Raw genomic sequence first — 14,916 nt, forward strand, 5'->3', positions numbered from 1 at the left:
TCTTCATCATCTGCAAGTATGGCCAAGTCGTCCGCGAATGCTAAACAAGATATCTCCACGTTGTCTTTGGTTCTACCAAGATGGATTGGTTTCCAGTAGGATTGATTTTTTAATTCTTTTTCCCATTCCTTAATGACTTTATCCAGGACTATATTAAACAGAAGTGGAGATAGCCCGTCACCTTGACGTACTCCAGTTTTTATGAGAAAAGGTTCAGAGATTTCTCCCCTGAATTCAACTTTAGATACAGTGTCAGTCAGTGATTCTTTGATAAGCCTTAGTGTTTTGGAGTCAAGTCCAAGTTCCTCTAAAATGTTAAACAAAGATTGCCGGTCAATTGAGTCATAGGCTTTCTTAAAATCTACAAATGTACAAATTATGGCGGCATGTCTAATTGCTTTGTGTTTTAATATTGTCTTTAAATTAAATATTTGTTCTATGCATGAGCGACCGGGGCGGAAGCCTGCTTGATAATCACCAATTTGGCGTTCCAGCTGCTCTTGTGTTCTTTTCAGCAGGCATGTTGAGAGAATTTTAAAGGTGACTTGTAAAAGTGAGATTCCCCTGTAGTTATTGACATTTGTTCTGTCTCCTTTTTTATGTAACGGGTGAATAAGGGCACATTTCCAATCCTCTGGTAATTTTTCTGTTTCCCATATTTTTGTTATTATTTTTGTCCTAGGTTTTTTAATAGCTCTGCAACAATGCCATCTTCGCCAGATGTTCTATTATTTTTTAAGTTTTTAATGTGACATTTGATTTCTTCCTGTGTTGGTGGTAATGAATCCGGTTGAGCGTTGGCACTGATTTCTTTGGGAAACCTTAAACTAGGTTCTGGGCAATTTAGTAGGTTAGAAAAATATTGAGCCAATACTTGACAGTTTTCCTGGTTTGTTAGGGCTAATTTACCATCTGAGGGATATATCCTCGTATTTTATCTGCGAAAGTTCTGTAGAAGTCTCTTGTATTATAGTTTTGGAAATTTTCTTCTATGGCATCCAGTTGTGCCTTTGTGTACTTCCTTTTTGCTTGCCTAATAGATTTTGAAACCTGTTTTCTAACCTCGTTAAATAAATGTAGACTTTCTTGTGATTTTTTACTGTTATATTCTTGAAATGCCTTTTTTCTCCTTTCCAATGCATTTTGACAGTCTGAATCCCACCAAGGGTGTCTGAATATCTTTTTCAAGGGAATAGTTTCCTTAGCTATTCGCGTGATTTTAGAATGAAATTCTTCCCATGTGTTTGCCTTTTCCTTCTCCCATTCTTCTTTTACTTTAGATTCTTTAATCTTCTTGGTGTCATATTTCTGTATTTCTGTTTTCTTCTGATGACTCCTTCGTGCTGTAAACTTGATTTTAATTCTAGTTAGGTAATGGTCTGAATCAATGTTTGCTCCTCTGCGTACTTGGACGTCGTAAATTTCTTTTTGTGCTGGGTATGAAATCGCCACATGATCTATTTGAAACTCGCCAATTTGTTGTATAGGAGATCTCCATGTCTTTTGTTTTCTTGGACATTTTCTTAGAGATGTTGACATTATCTTCATGTTATTCTGCTTACATAGTTCGACGAGCCTTGTACCATTTTTGTTGGTAAATTTATGTGCAGGATATTTGCCTACGGTTTTTTGGTGGATTTTCTCTCTACCAATTTGGGCATTAAAATCGCCGAGTAGAACTTTTGTATCATCTTTTGGAATCTTGGCCATTATATTCTCCAAATTTTCCCAGAACTTTTCTGTTTCTATGGGGTTTTTCTTGTTGTCTCCGTTTGTGGGAGCATGAACATTAACCATTGTGTATGTTTTGTTGGCACATTGTAAGCGCATCGTCATTATCCTGTTATTTACGGGAGTAACTTCCTTGATGGAGCTGAGCACGCTCTTGTGTATGATAAACGCCAACCCGAGATGGGGGGCTCCTCATCCGATTCGTTTATCCGTCTTGCTCTTAAAGATGCGATAGTTGCCATAATCTGATGTTTCTTCATCTGTAAAACGCGTCTCCTGTAAAGCTAGTATTACTATCTTTTGCTTTTCAAGTTCTGTTGTAAGGTTTAGAAGTTTTCCTGGTTGGATTAATGTATTTATGTTAAAGGTTCCAATGTATGTAGGTGTTTTAAGTGGAAGTTTGCCAGAGAGCTCCGACTTTCTCTGATGTAATCGTGTAAGTCCAGGTTCCCCAGAATCCGAATTCCTGGTTGCCATCTGTTGATGGGTGGATTGGTTACCACCTGGGGTAATGTTGTTATTACTTGCACGAGTCATACTTGCTTGTAATCAAGTTGGTCCAGTGTTTCCACTGGGTGTTTAGAACCAGGGATTGTTAGTTCCTGGCGCATTATGACCAGCCGCACATTTGTGAACAGACGCTGACCAGGATGCCGATGGTTCCCACTTCAGACGCGTCCTGGATTTGGGTGTTGACAGTGCTTATTGTAATGGCGGCACTTACTCGCCATGACACAGCAACGTCTTCGGGTTCTGTGGTTTTTGAATGAGTGTGACCCTTGCCAAAAGTAACCCTCCCACACCCTCGTGATGCTGCCGCCTCGGTCCGGGACTGCTTATTTGGGTTTCCCCTTATTCGCAGCTGTCCACCATATATATATATATATATATATATATATATATATATATATATATATATATATATAATGACTTTTGAACACTATTAAGGTAAATACATTGTTTGTTCTCTATCAAAATCTTTCTTTTGCTAACTATGCCTATCAGTAGTTAGTGCTTTCAGTAGTTTGAATCTTTTATTTAGCTGGCAGTAGTGGTGCTCGCTGTATTGCAGTAGTTCGAGTAACGAATATTTTTGTGAGGTAAGTGATTTGTGAAACGTCTAGGTTAATTTAGTCAGGGCCATTCTCTTGTAGGGATTATAGAAAGTCAGATTGCGTTGCGCTAAAAAATATTGTGTGTCAGTTTAAGCACAGTCATGTATAATTTTTCTAAGGGGACATTTCACAGTCGGCCATGGTCCCTCGTACAGTCCATATTTAAATAGTTCGTAGATGTAGTTGTAATTCGAATGCAGTCAAATCTAAGAGTAAACACACCAAAGATGTGAAATAGCTGTTAACTTTATTTTATTTCAAGTTTTGGAGTGGAGCCCTTTTGTCGAGCGTAATGGTTTCGATTCCCATCCTTCCTTTGTGACCTAGGTGATCAAAAGGCTTTTTTGTATTAATATACTGTTTAGTAATTTACTGTAATTTCCGGATGTGTGGATCATCATTAAAGGCACGATACAGAATTATTCATTCGTCGATAGTTACCAGAAGTTGTGGTCTAATCCTTTTGTGGTGTGCCTATAATAAATTTCATTAATATTTCCTCTGTATATATATATATATATATATATATATATATATATATATATATATATATGTGTGTGTGTGTGTGTGTGTGTGTGTGTGTGTGTGTGTGAGTGAGTGAGTGTGAGTGTGTAAGGGACGGTAAAGAAACAATATTTTATGATACATTTCATCCAGTGTTAACCTTATAGCCTCTCATGCTCCACGTTCCCTTGCAATTTCTGAAAAGTCAGTGATCAAAGGCACCTAGCTGCAAACATATTTTCTCACCATACAGAATTCAGAAAGGTATAGGTGATCCGCTATGTATGATAAACCCTCACTATGTAGTTAAGTCGAAGCCATAACGATTTCTCCCGCGTATTTTAAATAGTAGAGTATCAGTTTGGTAGTACTTAAGAAGTAACCCACGAAATATTGTGGAGTTTTCACTATGACATCCGACGTCTCGCCCGAGAACCATATATACAACCTCACGACAATTTAGTAGATCGGATGTTCAATCAACATGGCGTAGTACGCCAAAGAACCTATACATGTGTTTTTTTTAACACTGTGACAGGTTTATTTTCGGAAGTTTAAGTCAGTGACAGAATTAAGCGCCACAACGTTATCTTTACGATTACAAACCGATAGCGAACTTACTTGGCTAGGATTTACTGATCCTACTTTCTATATTAAAAATATAACGACATTGCTTTGCTCCTTTCGATAGGTTTTATTTATGTTCTTTGCTAGTAAAAACGAATTCCTTATGTTTGCTTTGTGATTTGGAGGCCTACTCATTACATTTTTATTTCGTTTTGATCATGAATAAAAATGCTTAGAAAACCGTCGAATCTTGTATGTATACACCAGAATGGCTAAAAGACTGAGGACTGTGCTGTGTCACGAATCCAGTGAAGATCGTGATTTGAGACTTGGCCAAATTAGAGAACATCAGGCTTTAACTCTCTGGAAAATCCGTCCGAAACTAGCGCGCCGTAAGTCTCATCGAAAGTTTCATATACGAGGGTTGTCCAGAAAGTAAGTTCCGATCGGTCGCGAAATGGATACCACAGTGAAAACCAGAAACGTTTTATTTGCAACAGTTAGGTACACCTTCCACCTACTTCTCTACATAGTCGCCACTCCAACTTCGAATTTTGTCGTAGTGTCGTATCAACCTTCCAATATCCTCGTCATAGAAAGCAGCTGCCTATGATTTCGGCCAGTTATCTGCACTGATCTCCAGCTCGTTGTCCGTGGAAAAATTGTGTCTTCATAGCCAGCGGTTCTTGTGAGCAGAGATGAGGCTCAGGGGAAGCCAATTACGGACTGTATTGTGAGTGATCAAACACTTCTGATGGGAAACGCTGCAGGAGCGTCTTCATTGCCCCTGCATTGTGCGGCCGAGAATTGGCATGAAGAAGGAGCTGGGCGACAGTTCTGTTATGTGGGCTGCATGACACAGGCGAAATGTCTAACCAGTCCCTCATACTTGACGGTAGACGCTATTCCCTACGCATCTTTACGTGCTCACTGTTCACTCAGAGCTGAAAAGGGCGACGCGACACGATTGACGGGCATATTAGAGACACTGCCCAACACATCTGAGCAAAGCTTTACCAGATTTTCCCAGTGGTTACCATTTCGCGACCGATCGGAACTTACTTTCTGGACAACCCTCGTACTATGTCGCTCCTCAGAGTCATTGACTCAAAGAGGCTTGAAGCTGGTTCCCACCGACGTAACATCTTAGGAGTGGAAATTCCGACTCGAAGCAGTGCAGATGCGTGCATGCCTTTATACCCTGAATAGCGCTAATTCCTAACAATTTACAATTCCGCTTTCAAAGTGTAAAGTTCCTGTTGAGCTTATGTTATGCCCTGGCGAGAAACAAAGCACAAGGCCAGTCTCCGTGACTCTCTCCCATGCTAGAGAAGCAAACAAGCTCTTCGTTCATGTCTCCAGTCATACTACCTCGAACGTTGCGTACAAAGGAGCTCTATACGTCAAAAATAAATTCCAAGCATACGAAATCTTGGACATAGCTATAACTAAATACCTAGACAACGTCGGGTTCTTCAGTTAGTGATAATAATAATAATAATCGCATAACGTTATTGGCCGGGAGACCGTGTGTAGAGTTGTTAAGCCAGCTTGTCCAAACCTTTCTATTTGACGCCACATAGGTCACTCGCGCGTCTTTGTGATGAAGAGGAAATGAAATAATTAGGACAGCGAAGAAATCTCCGATCTGACCAGGAATCTAACTTGGGACCTCTCGATCCAGAGGCATCGGTGCTATCCAGAGACCAGGAGCTGAGGACAGTAATTGTATCTATTCTGTCTATCTATCGCTTGCGCCTTCGTCCCGCACTGTGCGCGGGATTGGCGTGGTTAATTCGGATTTGGCAAGTTAATGTGAAGGGGTGGCCGGATGCCCTTCCTGCCACCACCCCAGACTCCCCGGGACGGAATCAGAGTACCCCATCTGTCTGTGTCTATTGGAAATCATGGAAATTGCGGAAGTGTTTCAAATGTCTGTGAATCGTGTAACTGAGGCGGGACGTGGGGACCTGCCCGGTATTCACCTAGAGGGATGTGGAAAACCGCCTAAAAACCACATCCTGGCTGGCCAGCACACCTGCCCTCGTCGTTAAACTGGCGGGCGGATTCGATCTGGGGCCGGCGCGCCTACCCGAGTCCAGGAAGCAGCGCATTAGCGCTCTCGGCTAACCTGGCGGGTATGGACAGTAATTTTATGAAACATTGAAAAACTAGTTTTTGTTGCCCCTGGAAGTCGTTAGATAGGCGGTCTGCAGCTGTGACCGGGAGATCAAATGGTTCAAATGGCTCTGAGCACTATGGGACTTAACTTCTGAGGTCATCAGTCCCCTAGAACTTCGAACTATTTAAACCTAACTAAACTAAGGACATCACACATATCCATGCCCGAGGCAGGATTCGAACCTGCGACCGTAGCGGTCGCGCGGTTCCACACTGTAGCACCTAGAACCGCTTGGCCACTCCGGCCGGCGTGACCGGGTGATCATTTCAGATGTTTAGTAATACAGATCCCACCCACACTCTGTATGCGAATGGAAGGGGAAGAACGCCTAATAAATGGTACAGTGGACAGTATCTTTTGCCACGCACTTCACAGTGATTTGCATGGTACGGGGGTTGAACAGAAATATGGAAACACAGAGAGCAATGCATGCTTGAATACAAAAGCAAATTCTAGCCGAGTTAGCACGTTGCACTACTGTACTCGACCACAAACGGCAACCGTGCAGTGCCCTCGATATGCTGGAAGTGCCAATCGTGGTGAGAACAGTGTTCTGTGCAGTTGCGAGGACTCTATGTCGGAACTCAGTGAATGCGAACTTGGACGCACTCTTGGTGCTCGTATAATAGGTGCCTTTGTAACCAAGGTAGCCAATGTGTTGGGTGTTTCAAGAGACACCGCATCGAAGATTTATTCGGTGTACAGCGAAAGCAGTAAAACATTGTCTGCTAAGTCACAAAGTGAACAAAAGTGTGTGTTGAGAGATCGTCACAAACGGTCATTGAAGAGGACCGTGACGAATATAAGAGAACGACAGCAAGTCACTCCACAACACTATCACTACCAAGACAAAACGAAGCGAGCTCCATACGCTAGGAACTGCAGGGCGAGATGGAACGCCAAAACCACACATCAGCCACGTAACTGGAAAATGGCCGAGGGGTTCTAGGCGCTACAGTGTGGAACCGCGCGACCGCTGCGGTCGCAGGTTCGAATCCTGCCTCGGGCATGGATGTGTGTGATGTCCTTAGGTTAGTTAGGTTTAAGTAGCTCTGTTCTAGGGGACTGATAACCTCAGAAGTTTAGTACCCTAGTGCTCAGAGCCATTTGAACCATTGGAACAGGAAAACGTGATGCCGAAGCCGTAGAACCTGGACTATCTACATCTACATCTACGTGATTACTCTGCTATTCACAACAAAGCGCCTGGCAGAAGGTTCAATGAACCACCTTCAAGCTGTCTCTCTACCGTTCCACTCACGAACGGCACTCGGGAAAAACAAGCACTTAAATTTTTCTGTGCGAGCCCTGATTTCTCTTATTTTATCGCGATGATCATTTCTCCCTATGTAGGTGGGTGCCAACAGAATGTTTTCGCAATCGGAGAAGAAAACTGGTGATTGAAATTTCATGAGAAGATCCCGTCGCAAGGAAAAAAGCCTTTTTTTTAATGATTGCCACTCCAGTTCACGTATCATGTCTGTGACACTATCTCCCCTATTTCGCGATACTACTAAACGAGCTGCCCTTCTTTGTACTTTTTCGATGTCATCCGTCAGTCCCACCTGATAGCGGATCCCACACCGCACAACAATACTCCAGAATAGGGCAGACAAGCGTGGTGTAAGCAGTCTCTTTAGTAGACCTGTTGCACCTTCTAAGTGTTCTGCCAATGAATCGCAGTCTTTAGTTTGCTCTACCCACAATATAATCTATGTGATCGTTCCAATTTAGGTTATTTGTAATTGTAATCCTAAGTATTTAGTTGAATTTACAGCCTTCAGATTTATGTGACTTATCGCGTAATCGAAATTTAGCTGATTTCTTTTAGTACTCATGTGAATAACTTCACACTTTTCCTTATTCGGGCTCAATTGCCACTTTTCGCACCATGCAGATATCGTATCTAAGTAATTTTGCAAGCCGTTTTGATCATCTGATGACTTTACAAGACGGTAAATGACAGCATCATCTACAAACAATCTAAGACGGCTACTCAGATTGTCTCCTATGTGGTTAATATAGATCAGGAACAATAGAAGGCCTATAACACTTCCTTGGGGAACGCCGGATATTACTTCTGTTTTACTCGATAACTTTCCGTCTATTACTACGAACTGTGACCTTTCTCACAGGAAATCACGAATCCAGTCGCACAACTGAGGCGATACTCCGTAGGCACGCAGTTTGGTTAGAGGACGCTTGTGAGGAACGGTGTCGAAAGCCTTCTGCAGATCTAAAAATATGGAATCAATTTGACATCCCCTGTCGATAGCATTTATTACTTCATGAGTACAAAGAGCTAGTTGTGTTTCACAAGAACGATATTTTCTGAAACCGTGCAGACTATGTGACAATAAATCGTTTCCTTCGAGGTACTTCATTATCTTCGAATACAGTATATGTTCCAAAACCCTACTGAAAATCGACGTTAGTGATATAGGCCTGTAATTCACCTGATTGCTCCTACTTCCCTTTTCGAGTATTAGTGTGACGAGCAATTTTCCAGTCTTTAGGTACGGATATTTCTGTGAGCGAGTGGTTGTATATAATTGCTAAATATGGACCTATTTTATCAGCATACGCTGAGAGGAACCTGACTGGTATACAATCTGGTGAACAAAGTGATTTAAGCTGCTTCGTTACTCCGAGGATATCTACTTCTATGTTTCTCATTTTGGCAGTTGTACCTGTTTGGAATTCAGGAATATTTACTTCGTCTTGTTTGGTGAAGGAGTTTCGGAAAACCGTGTTTAGTAAATCTCCTTTAGTGGCACCGTCATCAGTGACTTCACCGTTGTTATCGCGCAGTGAAGGTATTGATTGCGTCTTGCCAAAGGTGTGCTTTATGTATGACCAGAATCTCTTTGGGTTTTCTGCCAGATTTCGAGACAGAATTTCGTTGTGGAAATTATTAAAAGCATCTCGCATTGAAGTACGCGCAATATTTCGAACTTCTGTAAGACTTTGCCAATCTTGGGGATTTTGCGTTCTTTTAAATTTGGCATGCTTTTTTCGTTGCTTCAGCAACAACGATCTGATCCGTTTTGTGTACCAGGGGGGATCAGTCCCATGACATATTAATTTATGTGGTATATATCTCTCAGTTACTGTCGATACTATCTCTTTGAAAACATTCCACAACTTTTCTACACTTACATGATCAGATCGGAAGGAGTGAAGACTGTCTCTTAAAAAGGCGTTAAGAGCACTTTTATACGCTTTTTTTAAATAGATATACATTGCGTTTCTTTTTGATGGGTGTAGGTGTTACGGTATTCAGCCTAGCAGCAACTGCCTTGTGGTCGCTAATCCATGTATTCGTCACAATACTCACTATTTGGGCAGGATTATTTGTTGCTAAAAGGTCCAGTATGCTTTCGCAACCATTTACGCTTCGAGTGGGCTCATGAACTAATTGTTCAAAATAATTTTTTGAGAAAGCTTTCAGTACAATTTCGGATGACGTTTTATGCCTGCCTCCGACTTTAAACGTATAATGTTTCTAGCATCTCGAGGGTAGATTAAAGTGACCGACTATTATTGTATGAGCGGGGTACTTATTTGAAATGAAAACGATACAATTAATAGTTTAGTCCGATTGTCAGGTATAACCTCTACCCATACTATTTCACACGAACTATCTACTTCAATTTCGCTACAAGGCCAACTACCTCTGACAGCAATAAATACTCCACCACCAACTGTATTTAATCTATCCCTTCTGAACACTGACTATAAGCAATGGAAGAAATTAATTTTGTCGGATGAGTCTTGTTTCACACTGTTTCCAAATTCTAGCCAAGTTTCCGTTTGCCATACGTCATCCAAAGTCTACGATTCAGACTGCTTGCCACCAAAAGTGAAATATGGTGGCCATATGATGAGGATTTGGGCAGGCGATCGTGATGTTACGTGGGCGCCATGCATGCACTGACAAGGATTTTGTGACCGGTTTCGCAGTTAAGGTCCATTTGATGGTACAATGTTTGTTCCCCAATAGTGACGCTGTGTTCCAAGTCGTTAGAACCACTGCTCACGAAGATGTGAGCAGCTCCCCTGGCCACCACATACACTAGATCTAAATATTATTGATCTTCGTGATCTATTTCGGGGAGAAGGGTTGGTCTTTGCTATCCACCTTCATCATCGTTACCTGAACTTGCGACAATTTTGCAGGAGCGATGATACAAGAGTCCCATGAATAGCATACGGGGCCTGTATATAGGGTGGTCCATTGATCGTGACCGGGCCAAATATCTCACGAAATAAGCGCCAAACGAAAAAACTACAAAGAACGAAACTTGTCTAGCATGAAGGGGGAAACCAGATCGCGCTATGGTTGGCCCGCTAGATGGTGCTGCCATTGGTCAAACGGATATCAACTGCGTTTTTTTAAATAGGAACCCCCATTTTTATCACATATTCGTATAGTACGTAGAGAAATATGAATGTTTTAGTTGGACAACTTTTTTCGCTTTGTGATAGATGTCGCTGTAAAAGTCACAAACATATAGCTCACAATTTTAGACGAACAGTTGGTAACAGGTTGGTTTTTTAAATTAAAATACAGAACGTAGGTACGTTTGAACATTTTATTTCGGTTGTTCCAATGTGATACACGTCCTTTTGTGACCTTATCATTTCTGAGAACGCATGCTGTTACAGCGTGATTACCTGTAAATACCACATTAATGCAATAAACGCTCAAAATGATGTCCGTCAACCTCAATGCATTTGGCAATACGTGTAACGACATTCCTCTCAACAGCGAGTAGTTCGCCTTCCGTAAGGTTCGCACATGAATTGACAATTCGCTGACGCATGTTATCAGGCGTTGTCGGTGGATCACGATGGCAAATATCCTTCAACTTTCCCCACAGAAAGGAATCCGGGGACATCGGATCCGGTGAACGTGCGGGCCATGGTATGGTGCTTCGACGACCAATCCACCTCTCATGGAATATGCTATTCAATACCGCTTCAACCGCACGCGAGCTATGTGCCGGACATCCATCATGTTGGAAGTACATCGCTATTCTGTCATGCAGTGAAACATCTTGTAGTAACATCGGTAGAACATTACGTAGGAAACCAGCATCATTGCACCATTTAGATTGCCATCGATAAAATGGGTGCCAATTATCCTTCCTCCCTTAATGCCACACCATACATTAACCCGTCAAGGTCGCTGATGTTCCACTTGTCGCAGCCATCGTGGATTTTCCGTTGCCCAATAGTGCATATTATGCCGGTTTACATTACCGTTGTTGGTGAATGACGCTTTGTCGCTAAATAGTAGAACGCGTGCAAAAAATCTGCCATCGTCCCTTTCTCTTGCGCCCAATGGCAGAACTGTACACGACGTTCAAAGTCGTCGCCATGCAATTCCTAGTGCATAGAAATATGGTAGTGATGCAATCGATGTTGATGTAGGATTCTCAACACCGACGTTTTTGAGATTTCCGATTCTCGCGCAATTTGTGTGCTACTTATGTGCGGATTAGCCGCGACAGTAGCTAAAACACCTACTAGGGCATCATCAGTTCTTGCAGGTCATGGTTGACGTTTCACATGTGGCTGAACACTTCCTATTTCCTTAAATAACGTAACTATCCGGCGAACGGTCCGGACACTTCGATGATGTCGTTCAGGATACCGAGCAGCACACATAGCACACGCCCGTTGGGCATTTTGATCACAACAGCTATACATCAACACGAAATCGACCTTTTCCGCAATTGGTAAACGGTCCATTTTAGCACTGTTAATGTATCACGAAGCAAATACCGTCCGCAGTGGTGCAATGTTACGTGATACGACGTACTTATACATTTGTGACTATTACCGCGCCATCTATCACAAAGCGAAAAAAGTGGTCCAACTGAAACATTCATATTTCTTTACGTACTACACAAATATGTAATAAAAAATGGGGGCTCGTATTTAAAAAAAAAACACAGTTGATATCCGTTTGACCTGTGGCAGCGCCATCTAGCGGGGCAACCATAGCGCCATCTGGTTTCCCCCTTCAAGCTAGACGAGTTTCGTTCTTTGTAATTTTTTCGTTTGATGCTTATTTCGTGAGATATTTGGCCCGGTCACTATCAATGGACCACCCTGTATACCCATTCCGAGATGACTGGAAGTTGTTTTGAGTGCCAGTGGAATACACCTTTTGTGGTGTCACAGCCAGACACCACACTTGCTAGGTGGTAGCCTTAAAACCGGCCGCGGTCCGGTAGTATACGTCGGACCCGCGTGTCGCCACTATCAGTGATTGCAGACCGAGCGCCGCCACACGGCAGGTCTAGAGAGACTTCCTAGCACTCGGCCCAGTTGGACAGCCGACTTTGCTAGCGATGGTTCACTGGCAAATTACGCTCTCATTTGCCGAGACGATAGTTAGCATAGCCTTCAGCTACGTCATTTGCTACGACCTAGCAAGGCGCCATTATCAGTTGCTATTGATATTGTAAAGAATGTACAGACAAGAGCTACGTTCAACATTAATGGATTAAAGTTAACTATTCCACCAAGTACCACCTTTTTTCTGAAGTCTAAATTCCTTGTCCTGTTCCAGACCTCACGCCAGCCTGCGTGAGCTTAAACGCGTGCCTTTCGGCTTCCTCTCAATTTAGTGGGTTGGTCTCCTGCCACTCCACAACACCTTTTATTTACTGAAAATGAGTTGTGTTTTGATGCTTCCATATATCTGCCCAACACCAGTAGATGTACGAGGGTGAGTTAACAAATAAGTCGGAAAAGCCAGAGTACCACATATCGTTTTGAATTTCGCGCCTGTACGTATCTAGAAGGTGGCAGCACATGTTGCGTGGAAGGCAGCCTATACACAGGCTTTCAACGCCTTGTCGATGGGGTAAGTGTTTATGTTTAGAAGGGTAGTATGCTGGAAAGGCTCGTACACATGGCTCTGATGTCTCTGTCCCAGTTTACGACTTATTTTTTGACTCTCCCTCGTAGATGGCTGAAGTATGGACTATAGTCATTTAAATGCTTTGGATCCAATTCATAACTTGTATTGCTCAATTTCATGAAGATACTCATCTATCAAGATAACTCATCGGTGCAATAATCACGTTCATTGAGGGATTCCTCCTGTACCGTGCGAAATATAAAGCAGGACAGACTGTCGGAGTAAGGGGAGAGGACGGAGGCGCTGCTGCACGTCTGAACTCACCGACAACGAGGAGGATGCACGCCCTCATGGTGTCTGCAGGGACAGTGGGCGCGCGCGCTGCCGCCGCTGACTTATGTCGACGGGCGCGGCTCGGTTATCACGCGTGCGTGACCGCCCGCTGTCGCACGCCGCCCTGCCGGTCGCTTTCGTAAGCCGCTCAGACTTTGTTTTCTTTCCGTTCTCATTATCAATCCGTGTTCTGTGAGAAAACTCAAGTATCACAGGCCACCTACAGCGCCTGATGAAGGAAATCTCGAAATCGCAGGGGGAGACAGAAGATGAGGTGTCCCTCAGGAATCAGTAGTACGGTCGCTGTTGTTTTCCCTGTGTGTACAGTATCTGATCAAAAGTAACCACGCACCCCTTTGCTATGAAGAATTGACTGTTACACTACTGGCCATTAAAATTGCTACACCAAGAAGAAATGCAGATGCTAAACGGGTTTTCATTGGACAAATATATTATACTAGAACTGACACGTGATTAAATTTTCACGCAATTTGGGTGCATAGATCCTGAGAAATCAATAGTCAAAACAACCACATCTGGCCGTAATAACGGCCTTGATACGCCTGGGCATTGAGTCAAACAGAGCTTGGATGGCGTGTACGGGTACAGCTGCCCATGCAGCTTCAGCACAATACCACAGTTCTTCAAAAGTAGTGACTGGCGATTGTAACGAGCCAGTTGCTCGGCCACCATCGAGCAGACGTTTTCAGTTGGTGAGAGATGTGTAGAATGTGCTGGCCAGGGCAGCAGTCGAACATTTTCTGTATCCAGAAAGGCATGTACAGGACCTGCAACATGTGGTCGTGCATTATCCTGCTGAAATATAGGGTTTCGCAGGGATCGAATGACGGGTAGAGCCACGGGTCCTAACACGCCTGAAATGTAACGTCCACTGTTCAACGTGCCGTCAATGCGAATAAGAGGTGACCGAGACGTGTAACCAATGGCACCCCATACCGTCACACCAGGTGATACGCCAGTATAGCGATGACGAATACACGCTTCCAATGTGCGTTCACCGCGATGTCGCCAAACACGGATGCGACCATCATGCTGTAAACAGAACCTGGATTCATCAGAAAAAATGACGTGTTGCCATTCGTGCAACCAGGTTCGTCGTTGAATACATCATCGCAGGCGCTCCTGTCTGTGATGCAGTGTCAAGGGTAACCGCAGCCATGGTCTCCGAGCTGCAAACGTCGTCGAACTGTTCATGCAGATGGTTGTTGTCTTGCAAACGTCCCCATCTGTTGACTCAGGGATCGAAACGTGGCTGCACGATCCGTTACAGCCATGCGGATAAGATGCCTGTCATCTCAACTGCTAGTGATACGGGGCCGTTTTAATCCAGCATGGCGTTCCGTATTACCCTCCTGAACCCACCGACTCCATATTCTGCTAACGGTCACTGGATCTCGACCAACGCGAGCAGCAATGTCGCGAAACGATATACCGCAATCGCGATAGGCTACAATCGGACCTTTATCAAAGGCGGAAACGTGATGGTAAGTATTTCTCCCCACGCGAGGCATCACAACAACGTGTCACCAGGCAACGCCGGTCAACTGCTGTTTGTGTATGAGAAATCGGTTGGAAACTTTCCTCAT

The sequence above is a fragment of the Schistocerca piceifrons genome, chromosome 4 (genome assembly GCF_021461385.2).
Source record: "Schistocerca piceifrons isolate TAMUIC-IGC-003096 chromosome 4, iqSchPice1.1, whole genome shotgun sequence".
Lineage (NCBI taxonomy): Eukaryota > Metazoa > Arthropoda > Insecta > Orthoptera > Acrididae > Schistocerca > Schistocerca piceifrons.